Source organism: Amblyomma mixtum, chromosome 1 (genome assembly GCF_055824585.1).
Source record: "Amblyomma mixtum isolate Tamu chromosome 1, ASM5582458v1, whole genome shotgun sequence".
NCBI lineage: Eukaryota > Metazoa > Arthropoda > Arachnida > Ixodida > Ixodidae > Amblyomma > Amblyomma mixtum.
This window is the reverse complement of record NC_143012.1, coordinates 221,630,271-221,654,238: the sequence shown is the minus strand read 5'-3', so window position 1 is coordinate 221,654,238 and position 23,968 is coordinate 221,630,271. Positions and strand designations below refer to the sequence as shown.

Sequence of the window (23,968 nt, the reverse complement as noted above, 5' to 3'; positions counted from 1 at the left end):
TAAAACGGGAAAGAATTTTTTTTTTCTTGCCAAGTTGAAATGGCTTATGGAAAGCTTAACTCGTTTGCTGACTCAAAAGATGATTCAAGGGAGGTGATGTAGAACCTCGGCACCGCCTGATGTTACGTTCTTCGGCTAAGAGAATATACGTGGAAGCAGTGTAGAATAGACTCGACGCACTGCCCGGGGTACTTCCAATGGTTCCACTCATTGCGATTTGATTCGTTTTTATGCATTCACAATGGCTCAGCATTACGCGCAGCCCTATTGAATTTGCTAATTTTCCACTACAACAGGGCTTCCACATGCGGCATGGGGTGACGTCACCGAAAACTGTTACTTCACTCCCTGTCGGAAGATACAGCAGAATATTTTCTGTAGTGTCAACAGGCTTTCTGTAGTATTTTGAGTCCTGTCATTAGAGCAACAAGAGAAATCCTTGTAATGATGATGATGATGAGTTTTTATGGCGCAAGGGCATCTGTGGCCAAAGAGCGCCATGACACAAGGTATTTGCTTCTACTCAAGGTGGGGTAAAAGACCCATTTCCCAAGCATTTCACCCTAAGTAAGCCGAGCAGGACACCAGGAGAAAGCTTGCACCCATTGTGTCACCGGTGAGTACCCGGCGGCACTGGGGATCGAACACCGCACCTCTTGCCCACTTGACCACTGCTGCGGTAGAAATCCTTGTATTAACGACAGATTATTGTGCTGTATCGTTCAGTCCATTCCCTTAGTAACAGAACCTCTACTGTCTTGACTCAACACTGTAGAAAGACCTGCCGTTACAATAGGACTACCACACATTTTATCATATTTTGCCCGACTCGGTGCTATTTTTCGACTGAGAGCTCTAGTGACTATAGGAAGGCCATCCCGGTGGGCCTGATCATTGTGGGCGTTGGAGTGGACACTTTAATGGCAGAGTTTAGACGCTTGATAAACGCGACCACTATTTATGTGACACTTAACTGCACATCGGATCCCCAAAAATGCAGCTGTTATTTAGTTTACGCGATACAATAAGGCCTAATAGCTTATTGTGTCTTCCTGTCAAAGTTCGTACATGATGACCTGCACTATGCACGCTGGCTTCGCAGTGAAATAGAAACAAATGCAAGAGTAGTGCGTGGTCTGTATCGCATTGGAAAGCATTCACTATGAACATGCATGGTTGTGTACATCAGTCGCTCGTTTCTTTAACCTTAATTCCTTTTTTTACCCACGTTCTCACGTGGCACCAGCCACGTTAGAACCCAGCGATCCACTAGCGAATGGTCCGTGTTCATTACCATAGTGTCCTTGGCCGTTTTCTTCAAGCAGCCGAAGGGGACCGCAGCAGTATCCACACAGCCATCTCTTTGCCAGAATGCTTTGAGTTCGCTGTTGACTCCCATTGCATGCAGCAACAGGTCAGTGGCACCGGTCTCTTTTTTAGCGGACTTTCCTCGCAATCCGTTTTAAAGGAAGACCTCGATTTCTCTCTCTCTCTCAGCGTCCAGCTGCTCGCTCTGTTCACGCCGCTCTTTTCACGACGTGCCGCATGCTTTTGTTTCCCTCTTACTTACACTCACCCGTGGTAGTTATTAATATTATCACTACTATTACGGCCATCCCTGCTTACTGCTCCACTTGTTGGCCGTGGTTGCATGCATGCAGATCGCGTTTTTACCCACCCCAGGAGCGCGCTCTTGGGGTGGGTAGAGGGAACGTGGCCGGCTTCGTGATAAACGAAAACTTTTGTTTCTCCGTGGGGCCCGCATGCTTTCGCCGAGGCGGTTCGCCAAAAGCGGTGATGGAGAGAGAAAGCGAGGAATAGGGCCGACGAGGGTCGGCTCGCTCTCCGAGCAGGGTCTTCTTCCACAAGCGGCGAGCCGTAATCGGTGCCGAGCTGCTCGCCGTGGCCGGCCGTGTCCAGTTCGGGCGAAAAAAGGGAGAGCCTGCAGTGTCGGGCGGCGTCTTCTGTCATGGCCGTGTGATGTATCGTCTTCTCTCTGAGAGCAGTTTGTAGCCCTGCCAGTCGGCTAATTAAACGAGCGCACACGCGGGGAATTAGGGGGGAGAGAGCGAATGGATTGTGATGGAAGGAGGAGTCTGAGAGGGTTCGTGGTATGAGTAGGGTAATGCAGCTTTCTTTAGTGTGTAACGACTGCTCTTGGTGAAGCGTTTCGTTCGTTCTTGACAATCCCTGGTGATGCGACAGTTTAGAGCGCATGTAGAACCTTAGACTCCACCTCTGTTGACGTCCTTATTCTCCCTTTCTTTCTTTGGCCTTGTGCCTTTACGCTGTTTACCATGATCTTAATTAAAGAATACCAACTAACCCAGCAACTAACTCTACTGTTGACGTGTTGATAGCAGCGCCCGTAAACAACCGTAGTGTGCCATGGAGCCTCTGGATGTAGAGGTGCAGGGTGCAGGTCCTCTTCGCAAAGTAGGGTGCCGTCCATGTAAGTCTCGAGCACCGAGTTTCTTGTGTCCAGAAGTTCACATCGTATGCATTTTCTTACTGAATGCGGGCCTCTTGAAGAAGTTTCGGGAGAATTTTAATTGGCTCGTTTTGACTCCAAAAATTCTGGACAAGAGCACGTTTTAGCGGTAAACCTTTTACGAACGTATTTTTTAGGATATAATGTAAGTTTCCACTATAACAATCAATATATCCGCAGATCACCTGACGGCAAACTTGTATATTTTTTTCATTGACGTTTTTGCTATCGTGAAAAGCGTCCCCCCATTGATTTTCTATGGCAGTCTTAACTGTTCGATGCGATCGATGGAAACGCTTTAAAAGAAACGTTTTGCTGCACATCAGAGGCGTTACCTTCAATATTTCTATAACAGTGTCTTACAATTTTCCAATTCTCGAATTTTTTTGTCAGAGAATTTTGGACATGCCATAACATAAATGTTAGACATGTTTTCTTTCAAGCATTGCTTTCAAACGAGTGTTTCGAGGCTTCATTGGACTTGAGACGTAGCACACAACAGCACTAAAGTACACCTCATTGTTCCATGCATAGGCACATGCGGTATCACGTCCAATAGAGTAAGATCGCAGCCTATTGCGGTTTCGAGGCTTGTCTGAAGGCAAGCAGCACTTTTCCGGTCCTGTAGGTTTTTTTTCAGCCTGTTTAGTTCATGCGAAGGAGCTCCACATTTGGATAGCCTGCAGCACCTTGATCAAAGAGCAGTGCAAATGGCTAAGAAAGCAGAAAGAAAACGCAGGAAACTTTCTCTGGCGATGTGATTTATACATTTAACACTTCTTACCCCTCTTTTTACCATAATCAGTGTGCTAAATCAGCAATAATGTTCGATACAAAAACCCATTGTCACCCGTCACACTGCAAAGAAATTAGTCGACTCAGCTACAAGGCGCCCTTGTGAAAGACGCTTGTAGACCAGCCATTGCATGTGAAAAAACAGTGATTAGTCGGTCGTTTTCCAATATTAGTGTTAAATGTGTAGAGATTGATCTGCAGTAATTATGCCTAATAATGTGAAGTTTAAAGAGAGTTAAGAATTCGGAAAAAATGCACGGGGAGCTTCTTTTATGCTGTCTATGCTCTTTTCCGTACTCTCTGCTCTTGCTATGTGTATTACAACGAGATTATTCCGCACGAAATGCCATAGAATGTCAGACATTCACCTCTAGAACTCAAGCGTACGATCGTGTTCGTGGTCTCCTAATGCCTTTACAGACATGCATGATGGTGGTAAAAATGCTCCTCTATTTGCCGCACGAGTATTTCCCGGGTACAAAACATGTTCGATATGAGGAACTGCACACCATATGGTGGCCTTCTGTCGCACTCCGCCGTAAGCAACAGTCATATCCTCAAAGATCATCCTCTTTGCCAGGGAGGGATCCTGCCAACAAGGAACCCCCAAACTGTAAAGGCAAAAGAAAAGTACGACATGAGATTGATAGTAATTAAAGGAGAAGGCGAACTGAGTAGAAGGAGCACATATAGCATTATGAATTAAATAGATCAGTCTTCGTAAGAACGCGCGCATGAGAGGGCGAGAGAGAACGACTCTCCGGCTTCCAGAGGCCAGGTCGATCCTCCCTGTGCATATGCTAGCAGAACGACGCTCTCCCCTCGTATGCTATACAGCGTGGTCCCAGCATCACTCACTCCACGACTCGGCCTCTGTGGGCATCCCGGACAGCGACCGGGCAACGGCTAACGCGAGCACGCTGGGCCCCCGCAGACACTCCTTGCTGGAGGGCCGCTGGAGGAAAGGCGCTCTTCCACAAGCGCGCTGTAGGCAGGCTCCTCGCATCCGGATCTCGGGTAATTGGGCGGGTGAAAGTGGCCATCACTGTAGCACAGCCTCGGCTTCCCCCCTCCCCCTCCTCTCCTCGCCCCCTCCTCGTCGAGACCTCTCCTTGGACACGCCACTTCTGCCCCCTCGTTGGTGGGTGCGAGAGTCCTGGAGGCCCTCCACTCTTCCACAGGTGTACTGCAGCGCGTACAGCAGGAGGGTGGGAGCAGCGTTTAAAGTGACGCCGCTTATATAGGACGGCCGACTTCTTTCTTTCTTTGTGGATGTTGTCGAACAGCCGTCGAGCAGGGCTCCGTTGCGCAACGTTGGTATTGGTTTTTTGTGCGTGTGTGCATGTCCTTGAGGCGAGGCCTGTAACGAGGATCCATGTGCACCTTCTCCCATCACGGCACCGTGGTTCGCGTCCGCTAGTGAACTGCTTATACCGTTCTACAGAAGTGTGTTGTCGAAATCTCAACAACTGCAAATTCCACGCCTGCACATTTTGCTTCTTTCTTTTTTATTTTTGGACTGCTGTCTAACGCCACTCCGAGCGGCGCGGATAAGCAGTTTCTCTGTAAAAAAGCGATGGTTATAGTAGATTACCCGTCCCTTTCATGTGAAGTATGCGTCGAAACTTCAACACGGCTAGTAAAAACGAATATAAGGCCCCACCATACTGTCATCTTGTGACAGATAGTACAACACGCAGCTTTGTTATCTGCGCCCGCGTTACGCACTGTGGTGAGCAGAGTATTACATCGACGTTCACACCTCCAGCCTGGGACTTCAAAGCAGTTACACTGTGATACAACGGTTCTGAAAACCGGCCTCGGCATGCTTTGCCTTCTGCTTGTACCCTGTATTCGCCGTTACTCCTGCTGATAGTCAGTGAACGATGCCTATTACCTCTCGCAAAGGTATATATATACCTGTGGTGCTGTGCATCTGCTGTTTTGGTAGGATACCCACGAAAGATGCTGATTTCTCACAGTCTGGAAAGCACTGACAGTGTAATTACTTAAATCTGTTACTCACTGCAAGGAGCATACAAGCACCTATAGTAGCTACCGTTGAATGGTCACCTTTGATCTATCAAATCATATATATGCAGCAAGGTTCCTTGGTAAAATGCTTGGTATACTCTACGCCATGCCTTGCACGCTTGTCCTCCTTTTATTCCTCTTTTTTTTTTGTGCCCCCCTGGCGCGCACAGTGTTTGCACCAACCTCTTCCTGGGAAGAATTAGCCTAGATACTGGCGCAGGCCACGGCGGCGGCGGAGGCAGCGCCGTGCAGTTACCGAGCGAGCGAACAGCTGCTGCATGCGGGGAGATGATTGACAGAATTAGAAGACCAGGTCACGTGCCGCGAGGGACGAGAGGAGAGCCGCGCTTGCGCACATAATGTGACAAGTCCGGCGGTCATTTCGGGCCGGCTCCCGATTATAATACGACCGTTCTTCGCGAACAGTAACACGCGGCGTTACTGAGCTGAGGGATGGATGGTAACCTGTCTGTGAAGTACGTCTGGCTGAAAAATGAGGTGGCTGAAAACCGTGCTGCACTACAACTGCCAGAATTACGCATAAAGAAATGAAATTCACTCGAAAAAAGTGTTTGTCGATAGTTTCATTAAAATGAAGACATGGTATATCTTGCATTATGAGTAGAGCATCCCGTTTCACGAGGTGACTGTATGGAGCCGAGCTCGACGCAAAATACAGGAAAAATATATATACGTGTGTATGCGTCACAGGTCCGCTATAACCGGATGTCCGTTGTAATGGGCGCCGCCGTTCACACAATGTCGCGTAGTACGCGTACATTTCCCGGACAGCGGCTTCCACGTAGCGCCTTATGGTGCGATCACGAACAGCCCAGCGAAGTGACCGCGGCGTTGCAGAAGGCTGGGCAGAAAGAGGAGGAGGAGGAGGAAGAGCAGACGTGTAGGGGGATGTGCAGGGCACGAGCCCGTGTCCATACGGAGTGCAGACCACAGCGGACCGAGCGCTACACCAGAGCCACCTAGAAACTGCTACACCCACAGACAACCATCGACGAGAAGATGGGCGAACAATGCTCAGCCGCCGTTGCGGCTACACCTCTCTCTGCCGGATGTGCGATTCGGCTTTTCGCGACTGCATACATCCCCCCCCCCCCCCCCCCCCGCCCTTCCTGCAGTCTTCCCGGCCTCTCTCCTTCCCTGTACCTTTGGCCTAGCCTGTATCTATTCTGATGGTCTTCTTCCTTCTTGTGTATACCCTCCGTTGTGTAATGCCATGGCACCAATGGTGCTTTGCTCGACTGCGTCTTGTGGTCAGTCGTTCGCCGCTTTAAAAGATCTCTCGGCGGCGCGGCACCGTGGTTGCTGCTCACTGTGCTGAGTGCGTAGATGGCTTGATAGACGGAGGTGTTCGTTCCGGTCCGCCTGTTCGGCCGCCCTTCAGCGTGCTGTCTTTGGGAAGAACTGCAGGGGAGGGGGGTTACGGCAACTTTTTTTTTCTTTGGTTTTCCAGTCTCGTTTATTTACTTTATTCTCCGTCGCGGGCCTCTGTTGTCCTTGTTAGCGCTCGCCTCTGTTATTCTTACGTGGCGTGGCAGCGACCGTAGATGGCCGTCGTAGCTCCAGACGTTGCGTGAACGGGAGGTGTTTCCATGTAGAAGTACTGAAGCTGGGCTGTATTGTGTTCAGCTCATTTCAGTGTATTCATCGTTCTGTGCCGACGATACCGAATTGTGTATATGGGTGGAATGGAAATAACGGTTTCAACGCAGGACAACATGCATACCCATGGAGGAAGTGTTACTCATATAGCATATACGACGCTGTCCTGATAAATGCACTATTGGTACAGGTAATTATTCTAACAAAGTAAAGGGACGCGCAGGTCAATGAATTGTGTGAGATCCTATTCTACGTCCGAGCGGTGTGGACGGCGGGAGGTACGAATGTGTACTTAAATCTCCTCTCTTTGTTTCTTTCTTTACCGCATGAATTTCGCACAGGTGGGCCATTCTTGGCGTGCTCTTTCAGTGTAAGGCCACTGTGTATTTGTCAAGACTGGTAGCTCCCTCTTCAGGTCTTGCGTTCTGTATTTTTGTTATTATTATAAGGAACTTATTAACGTTATTACTACAGCAGAGCCTTAAGGAAGGCCTGTGAATTGGCCTGAAGCGGTCAGAATAAATCTTGCTTCCAACAACTCCGCGGAGGTGCAGCCTATCGGTCGAAGCACACGTGTGAGAAGTTGTACGGATCTGCAATCACAACATTCCGACTGATTATCTATAGCGTCCTTGACTGCTCTTTCCTTCTACTGGTGTCCACTCGGTTACCCTGATAAACCATCGGTTAAACGTTGCCCGCCCTGAAAAGTCCACTTTCTTACCTTAACTTCAAATGCGATATATCGTCAGCTCACCCATGTTCTTCGTCTAATTACTCCCTTTAAACATTCGCCTTTCCATCACTCCGTCTTTAACGTATTGGGAACGTTTAGCTTCGTATTTCAGGTTCCTTGAGGCGATTTTTATCTAGCAACTTCGATTGTATATAGTTTGCTTCTGAGAGATCCAAAACACTTGTGCGTCTTATGCACCCTATAATATCAGAATGACGGATAAGAACCTGGCGCTCAGCAATTATGGAGAGCGGCCTCCCGTTGTCAGACTGCCAGACTTCCTCCTTATCCGAGTACCATAACTCCTGAAACTGCGTGTGGTTTTGTCCGCCGGCAAGAGTCTCCGCTTTCTCTGAAAATAAAGGAATAAAGAGTATGCGGTGTGGCGCGACGGCAAATGATCGCGCGGCGTTATACGGCGTGCACACATACTGCCCGCCGCGTGCTTCTCGAGGAAGTGCTGTACACTTCAGTAACTTTGCATTTCTTGCTTTTGTTTTCCGTTCCGCGTCTGTTCTGCGAAGGCCTGCAACGCTGGGAATTTCTGAGTCATTATCCCGCCCTCCAGCCGAGACTGTATTGCGCATTGCCCCGTACGATTGCAGAAACGTACCAGTTCGGTGGGCACTTTTTTTTCCTCCCCTCTTCGTTGCGGCCGTGATCGCAGGACTCACTATACGCTGATTCAAGCGAATGCACTTCCATGTGTATACACATGCCGTCACACAGAGTCTTAAAAACAGAACCATACGACGCACTGGCTGCGTGAGTCGAACTGGAAGTGGTGGGCATCATCTTCGCAGTCTCGTCTCTGTAGTTGCCGACACTGGATTTGGATGATCGTTTCTTACCGACATTACACATGTCTCTGCGCTGGCATGCGTTATGGGAAGGGCTAGCGTCTTCCGAGAAGTGTAATCTTTCGACTCCTGTCTCAGAAAGAACTAGGAGATACATTACGCACGTAGCTTCCTTTGAATCATCGGTGGAGCGGTCGTATACAGCAACGACTTCTCCGAAAATTGCGTCTGGTTGTGTCATTAGGTGCTCGACACCACACACGGTACATATCGGTGCAGGTGCGGTCCTACTTGAAGCATTCTTGTTCCCTTCTCTTTACACAGTGAGGTCCGTCTTCGAATGCGGGCAATTTTCTGATCAGCCAGGCCGCAACCAGACCATCTTTTGTTTCTATTCACGGAGGCACTTCAGTCTTGGCCACAACCGCAGCAGACGGCCTGCATCCTCCTTTCTTATAAGGAATGATCACTGACGGCCGCTACCACCGCAGCAAACCTATAGCGGACTTGCTGCGAACGATGACTACTATTGCACAGAAACTGCGCTGATGGAACTTATAAATTACAGCACGCCGCTGTTATCATAACTTACTTGCTTCCCCTCTCTTGCGGTCAGTGCATTTGCGCAATGCTGTTGAAAGCTGGAGGTGCTTAATGCCTGCGTTTGCTTCCACAGAGCTGTTCTTGGTAAACAATTTCTTTTCCTTAGGTGAGCAAGGCAACGAAAACTCTTGTACCGATATTACGGGTCGTACCCAGTTAAAACTAACGAGATGACGGTCCAGTCATAATAGACAAAAAAAAAAAAATCCCCGCTTTCTCACTGAAAAAAAAAGAACAAAAATAAGCCCAAAACGAAAGAAATCAAGAAGACAAGATATACCGACTGAGTGTTCAGTAAAGAAGACAACCGTTGTTGCATGGGCCATAAAATAAGCCCAAATGATTTAAATCGTACAGACACTCGGCTGACATCTGTAAATGTGTCCACATTTTCTTCACTATAACAAAGAAATACTCCTCGAACAAGAGTATAAGAAAAGGCTCGGACGGAGGGGGACAGTGCCCGTCCTCTCCGGATATTTTCTTAGTGTCATTTTAGCAGCATTTTGTCGTTCATTGATTACCTCCCCATTATATGTTTTCTGTGCCGGCAGTTAAGCTGACAAGCGTGGAAGAACAGGTTTGCAAAGCAAAGCCTGTCGTTCAAAGGCGCAGAGGATAGCGACGAGAAATTTTAGGAAAGAGCGCTGAAAGCGTAAGTTTGCCATTCACATGATAAGAAAGGGATGAGGGATTGATTTCCTCACCGGGGCAATATATCTTGCAAATGTTCAGGTAACTATTATAACAATTCGATGACATTGGTTTCCCCACCGTGGCAATAGATCTTGCAAATGTCCAGGTTAAAAAAAAAATGTCTAGACAAATGTCCAGGTTTCTAACCAGAACGATGGGTTAAAAATACGCGTTTCTTATTTTCACTCAAACAGACTGACGCTCCTGGGATGTGATGCCAGTTAACTATACAACACACTCGCAATGAATGTTTCAACAGAGAATTTTTGCGCCGCCGCGGTGGCTCAGTGATTATGGTGCTCCTCTGCTGACCCGAAAGACGCGGGTTCGATACCGGCCGCGGCGATTGAATTTCTTTGGCGGAGAAATTCTAGAGGCCCGTGTACAGTGCGATGTCAGTGCACGTTAAAGAACCCCAGGTGGTCGAAATTTCCGGAGCCCTCCACTACGGCGTCTCTCATAGCCTTAGTCGCTTTGGGACGTTAAACCCCATAAACCTAAACCTAAACCTAAACCCAGAGAATTTTTGCCTGGTTCCGCTACAAAAAGAAAATGAAAAGGTAACGAAGTGCTTACCTCTTGTCTGCAGCGTCAGTCCGCGCTTACCTAATTTCTGGCAACAATACAGCCGATGTATAAAAGAAATAAAATATTCAACGCTGTACAGCATTTCTCCTCAGCGCATAATCTATTTGTGACGCAGGAACCAACGTTTGCGTCACCTCTTACGGCCATGCAACTTCATACGGTCCGAAATAATTCATTGAAACGCATTTCCCGGTTATTGCCCTTGTACCAAAAGTCTGTCGCGAGTGGTCTTGAGGTCAGCCTGCTCCTATTTACACCCAGTAAGCGTAGAGCAACGCTCATCGTGAAAGCACGTCGCAAAATGTCGCGAAAAAGTATTTCGCTTCGGGGTATTATGAGCGAGACCGTCGAAGCCAGTTGCATTTTTTTAAGCGCTAATGCTTCGGCCATATCGTAACCTGTGACGTCACAGGGCAAGCGACATTTCCACTTATTTCTTGGCACGCTCGCCGCTGCTCTGCGGTTCTGTTATTTGGCAAACAACCCCAACTTTGCTCCCAGGTACTTACTCTCTTTCCGCTGTCTCTTTACTTTTTTTTTCGTGCGTCAGGATTGGTACGTGGCGCGACTGGCAATCGATGCTTTCGACAGCGCTCGGGAATTTCGTCGCGCTTACAGGTATATGGCTCTTCAAAGTACGCACAGCCACTTTCCTCCGTGTCCTCTATACACTCAATACAGAAAGGAGTCAAAATGGAAGGAGTAAGCAGTACTCTGCACTCTTATCATGAATAAGCTTATATGGGTGTACAACGGGAGTAAGCTGTCCTCTTGTGCAGCACCCCTTTTTATAATAGGGTTTGCGCTAGAGGACAGGCTACTCCATTTTTAGTTCTTTCTGTTTGGAGTGCAGCGCACTCCCTTTTTATAAAGGGTACTGCGCTAGAGGACACCTTCCTCCATTTTGGCTCCCATACAGGCGTATTCGCGTTTAGAGCGCAGCGTCTTTGCAGCTTTGAAACTCGCTATCAGACGAAACCAACCTTGCGATGAACAGTGCAACGTTTTCCTGGCCCTGTACATAATTTTCCACGAGGAAATTGTGTCTTCTTAGCAACGCACGCAAAGGGTGTAGGTACAGCATCCTCTATAGTTTGCTGAAAGAGATTCTTCTACTTCACTTTCCTTTCTTTTTACGCACTAATTTTACGCCTTTTCTTCACATTCTCGCGAGCTTTCAGGAAGCCACAGAGAGATGCTCCTCTGGTGGAACTGACGAGAGAGCGGACTCTCTTCCGTGGAGCCTCACGCTCCGGAGAGCTCTCGGGTGAGCTCGGATGGCAGTATACGCGCTTTGCCGTGAGAAACTGAACGTGTACGTTAGACTTGCAGTGAACGTGTGATGGGAAAGTAGCGTCCGGAGGGGCGTTGTCGTGCGCGCTGTTCGTCTGAAATAACCGGCCGGCCGCCGCTCGCGGACATGCGAAGGCGCACGAGATGAGACCCATAACTGCTTCCTTTTTCTCACGGTGCCCCCGGCGGCGTTTCCGTAGTCGGAGCGCCTGCCGAGAAGTTCGCGTTGAGTTCGCTGACTTCTTCGTATAAGATCGAGGCCTCCGTCTCTCAAAGACGAAACAAAGCGCTTCCACTGCTTACGCCTTGTTCAGATTTCTGTGCCGCCATCTTCTGAGAATTTATATTTTGTAAAACTGAATTTATTATGAGTATTTATTATCTTTGATGATCTACGAATATCTCTCGTTTTATCTTGGTGTGGAGAAAGAAGGACGCTATGGTCTGAAAACTAGGTTGGTTGGTTGGTTTATGGGGTTTAACGTCCCAAAGCGACTAAGGCTATGAGAGACGCAGTAGTGGAGGGCTCCGCAAATTTCGACCACCTGGGGTTCTGACATGGCACAGCACACTGGCCTCTAGAATTTCTCCTCCAAAGAAATTCAACCGCCGCAGCCGGGATCGAACCCGGCCGCGTCTTTCGGGTCAGCAGCCGAGCACCATAACCACTGAGCCACCGCGGCGGCTGAAAACTAGGATCCTTGATAACTTGTTATAAAGTAATTTATTGCTCCATTCATTCATTCATTCATTCATTCATTCATTCATTCATTCATTCATTCATTCATTCATTCATTCATTCATTCATTCATTCATTCATTCGAAGGTTCTTCGTGAATATGTTCGGTTAACAAACAAAATATTTGCTAGATTGTGCTTCTTTACTCCTAAAATATAGCCGCCAACTGGCATTCTTTACGGTACTAAGTTGTGCAAAAAAAAAAACGGCGCATGCTCTGCAAGGATAAGGCACACTGGTACAGCAGTAAGTAACCTGTTATCAGCATCACATACCACAGTTGCATGAAACAGTTAGCGACAGCGAGGTCCAAGCCCGAGCAGGTTTTATTATTTAAGCTTCATTTAGATTCAGGGTGCCGATACTGGATCTTGCGGTTTAATCCGCTCGACGCCGATTATATCGGTGCACTCTTGCTTAAACAGGTTTCGTTGTTTGGACTCTCGTAACTAAATCTTCTAGTTTATCGAGGCGGTTCACTGCTCTTGCTCAGTGCCTCTTACGTAGAGCAGTAAAGTTGTCGCTCTTGCTCAATCGCCGGGGTAACTGAGCTGAATTCTGTTTATTTTCAGCGGCTCATATATTACAAGTGACTTCCTTCACATAGTGTGGGATTTCCATTTCTTCGGTTTCGATGGAGTTGCTAGGAAGTTTACTTGAATCAGGTTGTAATTCGCCCTGGTTTCTGTGTTAACTCATTAAATCTTGATTAAACCATTACAATACACGCTGTAGTTCAGGAGGTTTGTAAATAAAAAAAATTGAAAGGATCATCTCTAGTACAAGCCTTAATTTTGGCAGTGGCAGTGAGTGCGGCTGCCGTCCGACTGCCTGCGAATACTACGCTGAGTACGTAATCACTGTGCTACTACGGAGGATGAATTTGCATTGAGGTCATTCTCATGTCCTGACCATGTGCAATCTTTTTGAATATAGGCATCCGCACTGGAACTATGTCTTGATGTCATTCCACGCGCTAGGTGTGCGTGTGTGTGGGGGTGAGATGCAGGCGTATAAAAATAGCCCGCGAACACATTTTTGTAATATTCTCTTTTGCGAAATCACACCACTTCTTTCGGTGAAAATCTGCGAGGATGTGTTAAAATTAGATTAATAAAATATGAATGAAACAAGCGAGATGTTGCCATAAAACGATCCGTCGTTTAACATTATCATTATTATTTTCTTCGTTCTGTATAGTATTTACCTCCACTCTCAGTCCGACGTGTGCGCAGTGCATCACTTCCGCTGAGCTTCCAAGGAGTTCGACGGGCGATTTCGTGTTTTTCTCAACGAACGTCCGACGTGCCACCGACTGAGCGTCCTGGAAGGCATGGCTTCTTCCAAAACTGAAGGAGCGCCGGGCAGAGGGAGGGGTACAAAAAAGAAGAGCGAAAGAAAAATGTTTACAGAGCAGGCTGGCAAGAAGTTTGGTGAGTCGAGAAAGGGAACGCAGTGCGCTCCGGTGAGACAAGCACTGCGCAAGAGAGGATGGTTTGGGCGAAGGAAGACCGCATGGGCTCGCGCGCGGCAGGTCGAAGAGGCGGCGGCAGTTGAGGGGAAAGGAAGATAGAATGGCGAACGCAGTCAATCTAGGAAAGAGTCTGAGAGAAAGAGGGGGAGAGAAAGAGGGTGGGAAGAAGAGTGAGTGATGGAGAGGAAGAGGGGCAGGGGCCACTGGTTCCCCCTCCTCGAGCCTCTTGGAATTTCCGGCTGGCGTCTCCGCAGGAGGAGTCTCTCGTTCATTGTGGGAGCGATCTCTCCCCCCTACCTTTGCAGGCCAGTTGTAGTAGTTCGCGCAACCTGGCTTCCTCCCTCCCCCCTTCCTCTCTCGTCAGGCACGGCGAGAATAAGGATAATTATTTTTGCTTCTAATTCCCTCCGCAATCGCTCCTTTCACTGTGGACACCTCCACTACCACCACCCCAGTCTTCGCTCTCCGCCGTCGCACCCACTGCAACCTACAACGCCGCGTTGGGCCACAGGAAGACACCTCTCTTTCTCTCTCACCGCCTCTCCCCTTTGCTGCGTAATTTTTCTTTCTCTTGTCGAGCTGGTTTACGTGCGTGTCCTCCCTTCGTGACGGTTTCTCCGGAGCATCATTCAAGAAGAGGACGTCGGCGGCGGCGACGTCTTCTTCCGACGTGCGCTCCCCATAAAGCAGGAACGCAAAACCTGCGCTGTCTCCTTCCATCGCTTGGTTCGGAATCCTCTCGACCACCACCTGCTAGCTACTCACTCGCTGCTCTTGCATCCACTCTCTGAGCGCAACGAACCATCCACCAGCCAAGCACCCTCTACCGCCGCCACGGGAATCCTCCAGGCCGCAACGGGCGCCGGTCTTCAGCAGGAGCGAGCGAGGGCAGGGAGCCGGTCGCCTGCCGAGTGTGATCGCTGCAGCGGCGCGAAAGGAACCCGGATCGAACAGAACGAAGCTGGCTGGCCGTCCAGCGGCAGTCTCGCAGCAGCCGAGCAAGCTAGCGGCCGGGCCGCTCTCCTCCATTTCTTCTTCCCTGCCGGCGAGAGTTGCCCTACCGCTGCCGCCACCGCCGCCGCCGCAGAATCGTCCGAGGTGTAGTACGTGCTGCTGCGTGTGTTGCCGCCGCGACTACTTCGCCGTGGTGCTGGCGCCGGTCGCCGTCGTCGCTGCGGGCATTTAGCCGGATACCGCTCTTCCATCGCCTCGGAGTCGCTGTCCAGCCAGGTCGCCTTCGTTGCCTCCGACGTCGTGTCTGTCTGTGTGCGTGCGTGAGCTGTGTGCTGTCGGTCCTCGCTGCTCTCTCGGTGGTGCCGGCCGGTGGAGGATTACAGACTACGACGAAGAACGACGCCGGGCTCGGTCGTCTTGGAACAGCTGCCGCTTGCCTCTCGGCCGACCTGGGGGGCTAGCTCGTCGTGGTGACCCCGTCTGTTCTCTGCGGCGCTACCCACTTTTTACCTTCTGTCTCGCTCGAGAGGCTTTTGCGGAATACGCCGCCCGGCCGATTTTTCTTTGATTTGTTTCTTCCCGGCATCTTTTGCGTTTGTTGGGTCTGCCGTTCGTCTCCCGACGGCGGGGTGCTCCGTGAAGACGTGTGGAGGACGCTGCTGCCGCTGGTCTCGGCCGCCGAGTGAGTGTTGCGTGATTGTGCGCGCCCTGTGAGAAGATCCCCGCTTTCAAACCCCGCACCGATCCCCTGCTCTCCGTGGTCGCTCTATCTGGGGGGTCAAGACGGCGGCCCCTGCTCGCATTGTCACCGTGAGAGCGTCAGGTGCGTGGCTTCTTTCTCATTGCTTCTTGTTCGCTCCCTCAATGCGTATCTTCGTGACCTGGCTCCCTGAAATCCCCAACGACGCCCCTTCGGTTCAGTTTGTTGTTGACGATCTACTGCGTTTCTTATTTTTCGTATGCTTTTGTTCGTGTCTGAAGATGACGTTTGAAAGCACATCAGTTTAGGCGAGTACTACAAGGCGCTCTGGGAACATCTGTTGGGGCGCAGGCTTTCAGAATGCTCCTCAAGGACGGCGGCGATAAAGAGGCGGTGTTTTGTTCCCCTTTTTGCGTGCCGCGTGTGAGAGGTCCGGCGCATACCTTCGTATGGAATTCGTCATGGGTTCGAGATGTATGGGAGGTCACTCAGGTTTGGTGCTTTCTTATTTTCATAGCATGATTCTTACGCAGTCATATCCTTGCCCGGGGAAGTATGGTTTTGCGAGGTATGGTCCGTATGAAAGAAAATGCTTGGGCAGCTCGGCTTCAATGGTTCATTGAACAGTGCTATGAGAAATAACGCAGAAGGTGTTTCCGCTATATTTGTTGTCGTATTGTTTTGCCTCTTGGGAAGGCAGCAGATACAGAAGTCGGTGCATTACTGTCCTGAAAGGTCACATGTCATACACTACACTAGTCAACAGCAGCTGTGTCACGACCCTAGATTTTTTGCCGCACTACAACTGGAGGCCGGTGTCGCCAGCGATCTGTACCCCGGGGAGCTCTGAATATTTCGCGTCGAATATTGTTGTTTAACTAATCCGATTAAAGCTGTGCTAGGAGTTTCTTCATATTAGTGTACCTGCCCCTTCTATCTTTTTTTGCTGTCGGGTTGTTTTTACCTGACAGTGGAACTAGGCGGCCATGTTTACGCAATTGTAGTGCATGTCAATAAATGAAAGAAGTTAATTAAATATGAAAAAGAGCGCGCAATATATTCTGCACTTCTCGTACTGGCAGAGTGGCCAGCGCACACGGCGCGTAGATGGAATGACGTCGGCGCAGAAAATTGAAAACGAAGCGTACAACTGCAATCATTCAGTGGCAGCTGGATAAACCCACAGAGTAGAAAACAAGTTGAAACACTGAGCAGCAAACTAGCCTCGGACTAATGATATTGCGGTAACGGAAACGATGCTGTTATCCACGTCAGCGAGGGAAAACGGATTACTGTGAACGATGAAGGTCAGATGACTATGCACAGAGTTCGGTTGCAGGCGACCGAAACTACAGCCTTAATCAATAGTCTTGAGGCTGCAGTCTTTTTTTTCTTCTTAAGCTGTGGATTCGGTACAGCCGAAGTTACTCAGCCGACCATCTGGATTGGCGTTTACTCCCGACTACTCTGTTTACAAATGAACCCTGTATCTTGAACACGTTTGAGCGAGGCTGCACATATTTTGTTCCTTCTTCATTGTTCTGTTCTTCTGCGTTCGTTTTCATAATGCCCTTCTTCGCAACCATGATGTATACGACTGATAACACCATAACTTCGCATTTGGAAAATCTTTCTGCCTTAAGCGAGCATACAGCTTCTTTCTTCTTGAGTGCTGCGCCATACTGGGTCATGTCACTTACTCGTTCGTTTCCTTTGCCTGTACTTTATTTTTTTTTTGAAAAAAGAAACAGTGATAACAGCGCTCACGCCGCAGTCTCCTGATTGCGGCTTCAAGTCAAAACCAACCAGGCCTCTAAACTCGCCCCTTGGTGCTGCTTTTGACATCATGACCTCGTGGGCCTCGCGCGCACTGCGTCGGACACTGCAGGAAGTCCTTGTCCGCTGCTTTGTCTCCTCCGCTGGCCGCCACCACGCTGGTGAGATCACGAGCAAAGCTACGCCAACAAACGACTTCCTCCCCGCGGCCTTCCGCCTTCGTTGTCTTAAACGGCAACTTTGGGCCACCCCAGATGTGGGGAGGAAAAAAAAAGAACAGAGGGAAGGAGAGGTTTGGTTCTTTAATTACATAACTGCCGGGCAGAGCGCTTAGCCGGCGAAGCGGACCGCGTCAGGGGTCGCATACTCCCCCGTGGAACGCCCCGTGTGTTCAACGAAGTGGACATTGCTCTCACACCTCTCAAGAACAAGATGAACTGGAGTGCTACTACTACTACTACTACTACTACTACTAGTAGTAGTAGTACTGCTACTACTACTACTACTACTACTACTACTAGTAGTAGTAGTACTGCTACTACTACTACTACTACTACTACTACTACTACTACTACTACTACTACTACTACTACTAATGTTACTAATGATAATGATAATAATACAGTCGAACCTCGTTTTAACGAAACGGTTTATAACGAAATAATGGATACAACGAAGGAATGGTGATATTCCTTGGAAGCTCGGTCAACACGAGCTATAACGAAGCTACAGCTATAACGAAGTAATCGCCGGGCTCCTTCATCTTCGTTATCATGAGGTTCTAAGTGTAATATTAATATTAATCATAAAATAATGTGAGTCGCTTGACAACGCGGAAAGTCGAAGTTATTTAATTTCGAATGCATATTTGTATGTTACATTGCTGTCATTTACTTTTGCATCCAAAACTATAGGTTTTTGTACCCAGTTCAGAACTCTAGTCGAATATGGTCTGTAGGCTGCACTACACAACGTAGGTCTTAACAATGCTGTCGGCTGGCAGCTGTTTTACTCTGTTTTCGCAGGTAAACGATTGTAAGTCTAGAACAAATCTTCGACAGCGCAGATTAACACGCAGCTGTTTGTGTTCTGTATACTGCGGATCTCCATTAGGTATGACCAGTACCCCCGTAATTTCCTACTTGTTAGTGACGTTGTGATAAGTCGTTCAAGACGAATTACTGCGCCTGGTTGCCGTCTTCTCAGAGTATGACAGCGGCAGGCCTTGGCAATGATAATTCAAGAGTTTGGGGAACAACATTTTATGATAGTCTGTGCGGCAGTGGGAGCAGTGAACGAGTACATGCGTTTGGTCATGTACTCAAGGGAAAGATGGACTACGAATGAGAAGTTTTCACGAGAATAGGAATGGGCTGCAGTATATTTGGAGCGCAGAAATCCATAAGTCCAAAATAAAAAAATCCATCGCCTATGAATTAAATCAGCGCTCATAACACTGTCTTATATGTTGAGGGAAAAGGTTCAAGTGAAAGTAACGGGAACTGTACCGACAAACAAAAAGGAAGATGTCTCAGCAACGTTAAGAGACAGAATAAAATTGGTTCCTATTAGAGAACCAACAACAAACAAACGGGTGTTGAAAAATCACGACTCGCTGAACTACGGGTTTGATCTATATTTGCTTAGGAGGCCGTGGTTTAGCAAATAAATGATTGTTTATCAGACTGAAAAACAAATGCATACCAGAAAATTGGTCGAAACTGGTTCACGGCAGTTCTAACCGGAGATCATAAAAAAATTCTTTGCTGTGCAGTCCACCCAGCTTGTCTGATGGCTTTAAGCCTGGTGCAAAGCACGAAGAATTAACAGCGAAGACGAAAAGTGTTTCATGCTCAAGTGTGACCGAAATTTATAGCCGAGAAATTTTATCAGCCCAGCATCGTCCTTTGTTATTGTGTCAATTGCGAGAGCTGTACAAACTGTTCAAGGAAGTGGGGTATCCACACAGCGTATGAGGCAAAGGACGTTCGACTTCCTCGTCGCCGCTGTCTACTAGGCCGGCTTCTTGTCTTCACCGAGGCGCGCAGTCGTCGACATAGTTCATTGTTAGATAGCGCATGTCCTTGCGGTATCGTGTGTACCGTGATAAAAACAAAGCATGCACGTTCGTCTAACGGGCTCAAACACTGCGATTCGCCCTTCCCTCTGTCCCCATCCCCCTTTACCACTGGTCTACCTACGTGACTGGATTTTCAGGAGCCAAACCTTTGCGCAATAACGGCCTCGCCTAGGCCGCTGCCTCTACTGCAGCAAACAGCAGAGGAGGGGGGGGGGGGGGGGGGGGAGAGATAAGGTGTACTCGCGTAAAGCACGGGAGTGCGTGGGCACACAACAGCCAGTGGCACGGCTTGTCTCTCCTGCATATGCAAATGAAACACGCGTAAGCCCCAAACGCGGACACGAGACGCTTTTTGTCCCGAGTCAGGTTTGCACTTAGGGCAAGCAGGTGAAGTGAACCGTTAAGAAAGCGACTCACAGGGAGCGCGCGCGCACGGGAGACGCCGCTGCGCATGCCCACTGCGCGCACACGAGCGCGAGTCGGCGATGGTTACGCACTACGTTCGTACGCGGAGAGCGTATGCTCCATTATGCATGCCTGTGGGGCGACGCGGTTGAGTGTGTTGAACTTAAATAGTGGGGGCAGCGAGGACGTTTCTTTTTTCGGGATGGAAAAAGCGCCGTGAACGTAGGCGCGAGAAATGAAGTTACGACTTTCTTATTTATTTATTTATTTATTTATTTTGCATCTCCTCTGCTTTCTCGTGCTCCGTTCGTTTACTGTGGGCGAGGAAGCAACTACTAGTTCAAGCCGTCGGGCGCTTTCTAAAGTATAGAGGCTTAAGTTGACGAAATGGCGATTTTGGGGGGGGGGGGGGGGGGGGGAAAGAAAGATCAAATCAAGGTACCTGAAGAATGAAGATCGACTGTTTTTAATTCCTTTCTTTCGAGGGAGAAGTAACAGCATTCGTTGTCTCTTTTATGACTGACCGGACCCAGCGGATGCAACTAATGAAGTATGGAGAGCTGGGTGCAAGCAGTGTCAATGGGCGAGCACGTGCCTTGTGGCCTCTTCGTTGTAAGTTCGTCGGTGTATATGCGATACGGCCTGTGGGATGCAGCAGTTTTTTTTTGTATATTTTTGCTGAGGAATAGTTGTGTCAGTCGCCACTTCTGCCATATACAGTATACTCGCGGTACATCTGTGTCGCTACTAACCCTCTGCAGACATTATATAGTGAATGATAGAAAAATACGCTGTTAAATAATAATAAAAAATTTGCCATATAAGTACGACGCGAGCAGTAATTCAATGTTCCCAGTCTACCGACGAGCCACTTTCGTTCGAGGACTGTTCAGAGCCAGTTTGCGTATATGTCATCGGAAGCTCCTGCCTGCAAATGGCCAACGAGAAATGCTTGTGCAACATTCTTGGACGAAAATTTTAAATATTGGAAAGCTGTAAGGTACTATTATAGGCATATTGAAGGTTATCGTGCATTTTTTCAATGAGTAGCAAAATCTTTCTTTTATAGTGCTTCCATCGCTCTCATCGAGCAGTTAAGACCGCCATAGAAAACCAATGGAGAACTCTTTTGACTATAGCACAAACGTCAACAGTAAAAAAATGCAATCCTGCCGACGGGAGATCCGCGGATATCACGATTCTTTTAGGCAAATATTACAACACATGAAAAAATGGCGCTCATAAACTAGTTCGCGTTCAAAAATGCTTTTGTCCAGAATTGCTGGGTATGTGTTATGGCGAAGGGGTCCGTTCTTAATTCGTGAATTAACTCCGCGAACCGAACACGATGTCGATCATAATCTTGATCACGCCCTATCTGCCTCTCCTTGATGGCATTTTCTTGTTCACGGCTGCCATTCGACGTCAATGCAGAATTAAAAAAATGCATTCTTGGACACAGGGGCATATCTGTGGACCACTCTTGGAGGGGAGGCTGATTGGTCAGTCCAATTACAACCATGCATTCTTTGGACTTTCTTCTTTGAAAAAAAAAAAAAAAAAATGGGGTTCAGCATGGTTTTCGTATGAGAAATTTCTCGCTCGAGCCGACACTACGTTATACGAATGCCGTCGAAGGGCGCCGAGGGAAAGACTTATTTCCGTATGAAATGCCTAACGTACGTAACGCGGGCCCACGTTACACAATAGAACCATCGTCACACCTTGTCATAGGGTTTCCTCTTCCGCACAATCGCCCATCGTCTCCATCATCCTCTCCCTGCACTGTACATCATGTGGCTGCTGCGAGGGAAACTGCCGAAACGAGAAACGGATCAGGGAGGGAAAGGACAAAATAAACAACAAAGAAAATGCATAAAAAAGGACTAGAGCCACATAGGAGAGAGCGGGGTTGGCGCCGGCTCTGAGCAGAAATAAAGGTAACAGAAAAGTGAGATAGAATCATTCAAAAGGAGAGATAAATATTGAAAGAAAAACATAGAGAAAGATAGGAGAGAAGAAATAAAGAAAGAGAACCGGCTTCTTCTAACCACGTCTCCCCTAATGGTGGGTACCAGCATGACATTAGAGGTGCCTGCCTCTGCACGCGCGCCCAAGCATCGTCGTTGTTGCCATCTTTGGCACGATCGAAAAAAAAAAAAAAAGGCACTCTTCCCTCCTCCCATCAGGGGCGCACGCCCGCGGCGGAACAATGGTTGGTGCACGGCTTTCTCGGCCCACGGTTCCTGTGCGTGTGTGTGCCCGGGAGGCGTTGTCGTCAAACGCGTGCAACGACGACTAGCCGGCGCCGGCAGACAATGGAGTCGTCTCTTCCACTCTCTCCACGCTCAGACGCCTCCGATGAGAAGGGATGCGCGCCTCACGGGACGGAACGGTGTATGCGGAGGAGGTAAAGGGGAATCATGCGGGGGTGGCGTGCAGGCGAGACTCCGCATCGGGCTCTGCGTGTCTCGTCGTAATGATGCTACTTTCAGCAGCAGCAGCAGTGAAGCGCTCTTCTTTGTGCTTGGTTGGTGCGCATGACATGGAATCGAAAGTCGCCAGCCGCGCCGCATCCGCGTCATCGTGTTGTGCCGGTTTCATAATCTCGCGGACAGCGCCAGCCTCTGGGTCACTGCTGATGCTGTAACCGTGCATACCTCATGAGCTCTTGTGGCCATCAACAAGTGACAGCGCTGGACGGAGCGGAGCTTAAGATCGGGGGGCGAGAGAACGCCTGGGCTGATGAGATGTTGTAAATGGCGATATAAAGATTGGCTCTACTTTGCGCAAGTGCTAGTGAGCTATGTGGTGACACGGTCATAAAACTTGAGGCGATCACGAAGCCAGAGTGAACGCATGATCAGGAATTGCACCCGTATATCGTAAGGTATGTGTTCAGGTTAAGAAATGTTTTCGCACATTTTGAAAGCGTTTCAGACCGCCGACTGTGTGACGTGAGCGAAGCTTCATTTTGGAAAAGAAAAAAAACGTGTATCTTTGTTTATAACTCGGAAAAGACGTCATATACGATAGACGCGCGGGAAGGAGTAGTGTACACACTTCCGGTTTCTCACTGCGGCACTTCCCGCTATTGCTACAGGACGTGACATATGTCAAAGCGGAAGTTTTGCGTCGTCGCATTGCCTGCAGTTCACCGCTACGAGTACCTATGTTTGTGAGATTACATTTTTATTCCGTTTTTTTTTTTTTTTTTTAAATACGCGTTTACCTTCTGCAGACTTGGTCTCTGCCATGCAGTACACGAGAGAAGGAGATAGAACGTGATGAAACGGAATTTGGCTAGGATTGACGATGACGCAGGCATAAGAACGGACAGGAAAAGCGCTTCCTAAGCCTGCGTCATCTTCAATTTCGGATAATTCCGTTTCATTCATGTCGTTTACCAGCAGGCCCAAGTTTACGCTCTCCTATAGGCGGTATGGAAGGTGACAGGAAAAAGGCATGAATATGAGGGAGCAGTGAGGCATGAAAATGATGGAGAGCGACCAATGTGGATTCGTGGAGGGCTCGTTTTTTCTGTTGAAGGGAACTTGGATCTGCAGTGAACTATTTCTTTCTTGTGCTCATCCACATCCCGAATATTCGAATTTGATAGAGTAGCCATAAAGATCAGTTGGTGAGGCATACTGAAAAATAAAACGGAAAGATGTACACAGCGCAGAAAAGCTCAACAGGGTCAGGCAGCATAACCAAGTTTTCATTTGCGTGGAAAGCGGCGTTAGTAGTTCGGAATTGCTCTCGTTTAGCGGATACGCAGGCCAGTCCGGAGAACGCAGGCTTCCTGGGGGCACTATAGCAATAAAGTCTAGTCTATCGTCACAAAGTATATTGTCTTCTATTGTCGTGGTAATGCTGTCCTAAGCTTAGTTAAGCCTTTGTGGGAAAATTAAAATCTCGCGATGGCCACTACTTGTGGGTACAGAGTGCAGAGTGTTGTGGAAAGTTCATGATAAGCTGGCGCGCGATCTACTGTACGCGTGATCGTAGAGAGTGATAGAGTTTTCATCAATGTTTATTTTTATTTATAATTTTTTGTTGGCTTACGCCTGATTGCTTCGTGGAGTCTATCGTCAAGGATATATAGCTTCCCAATATTGTATATGTAAATAAGTTGAGAGCGAAGTCAGGTGACACAAGATGAAGTGCCGTGGTCTTACTGG

The 23,968-nt window shown here is 48.5% G+C and overlaps 1 protein-coding gene across 4 annotated transcripts in view; it reads left to right on the top strand.

Moving 5' to 3' along the window:
- LOC149370987 (uncharacterized) overlaps window positions 1-23,968 on the top strand; it is a 230,600-nt gene that overhangs the window by 134,458 nt on the left and 72,174 nt on the right. Inside the window, exon 1 of one of the 4 annotated variants that reach the window (XM_089564186.1) lies at window positions 14,053-15,646. The exons of the other annotated variants lie outside the window; for them this stretch is intronic. The gene's annotated coding sequence lies outside the window, so the exon portion shown is untranslated. Of the gene's footprint in view, window positions 1-14,052; window positions 15,647-23,968 lie in introns of those variants that run through there. 4 annotated transcript variants of the gene reach the window in all.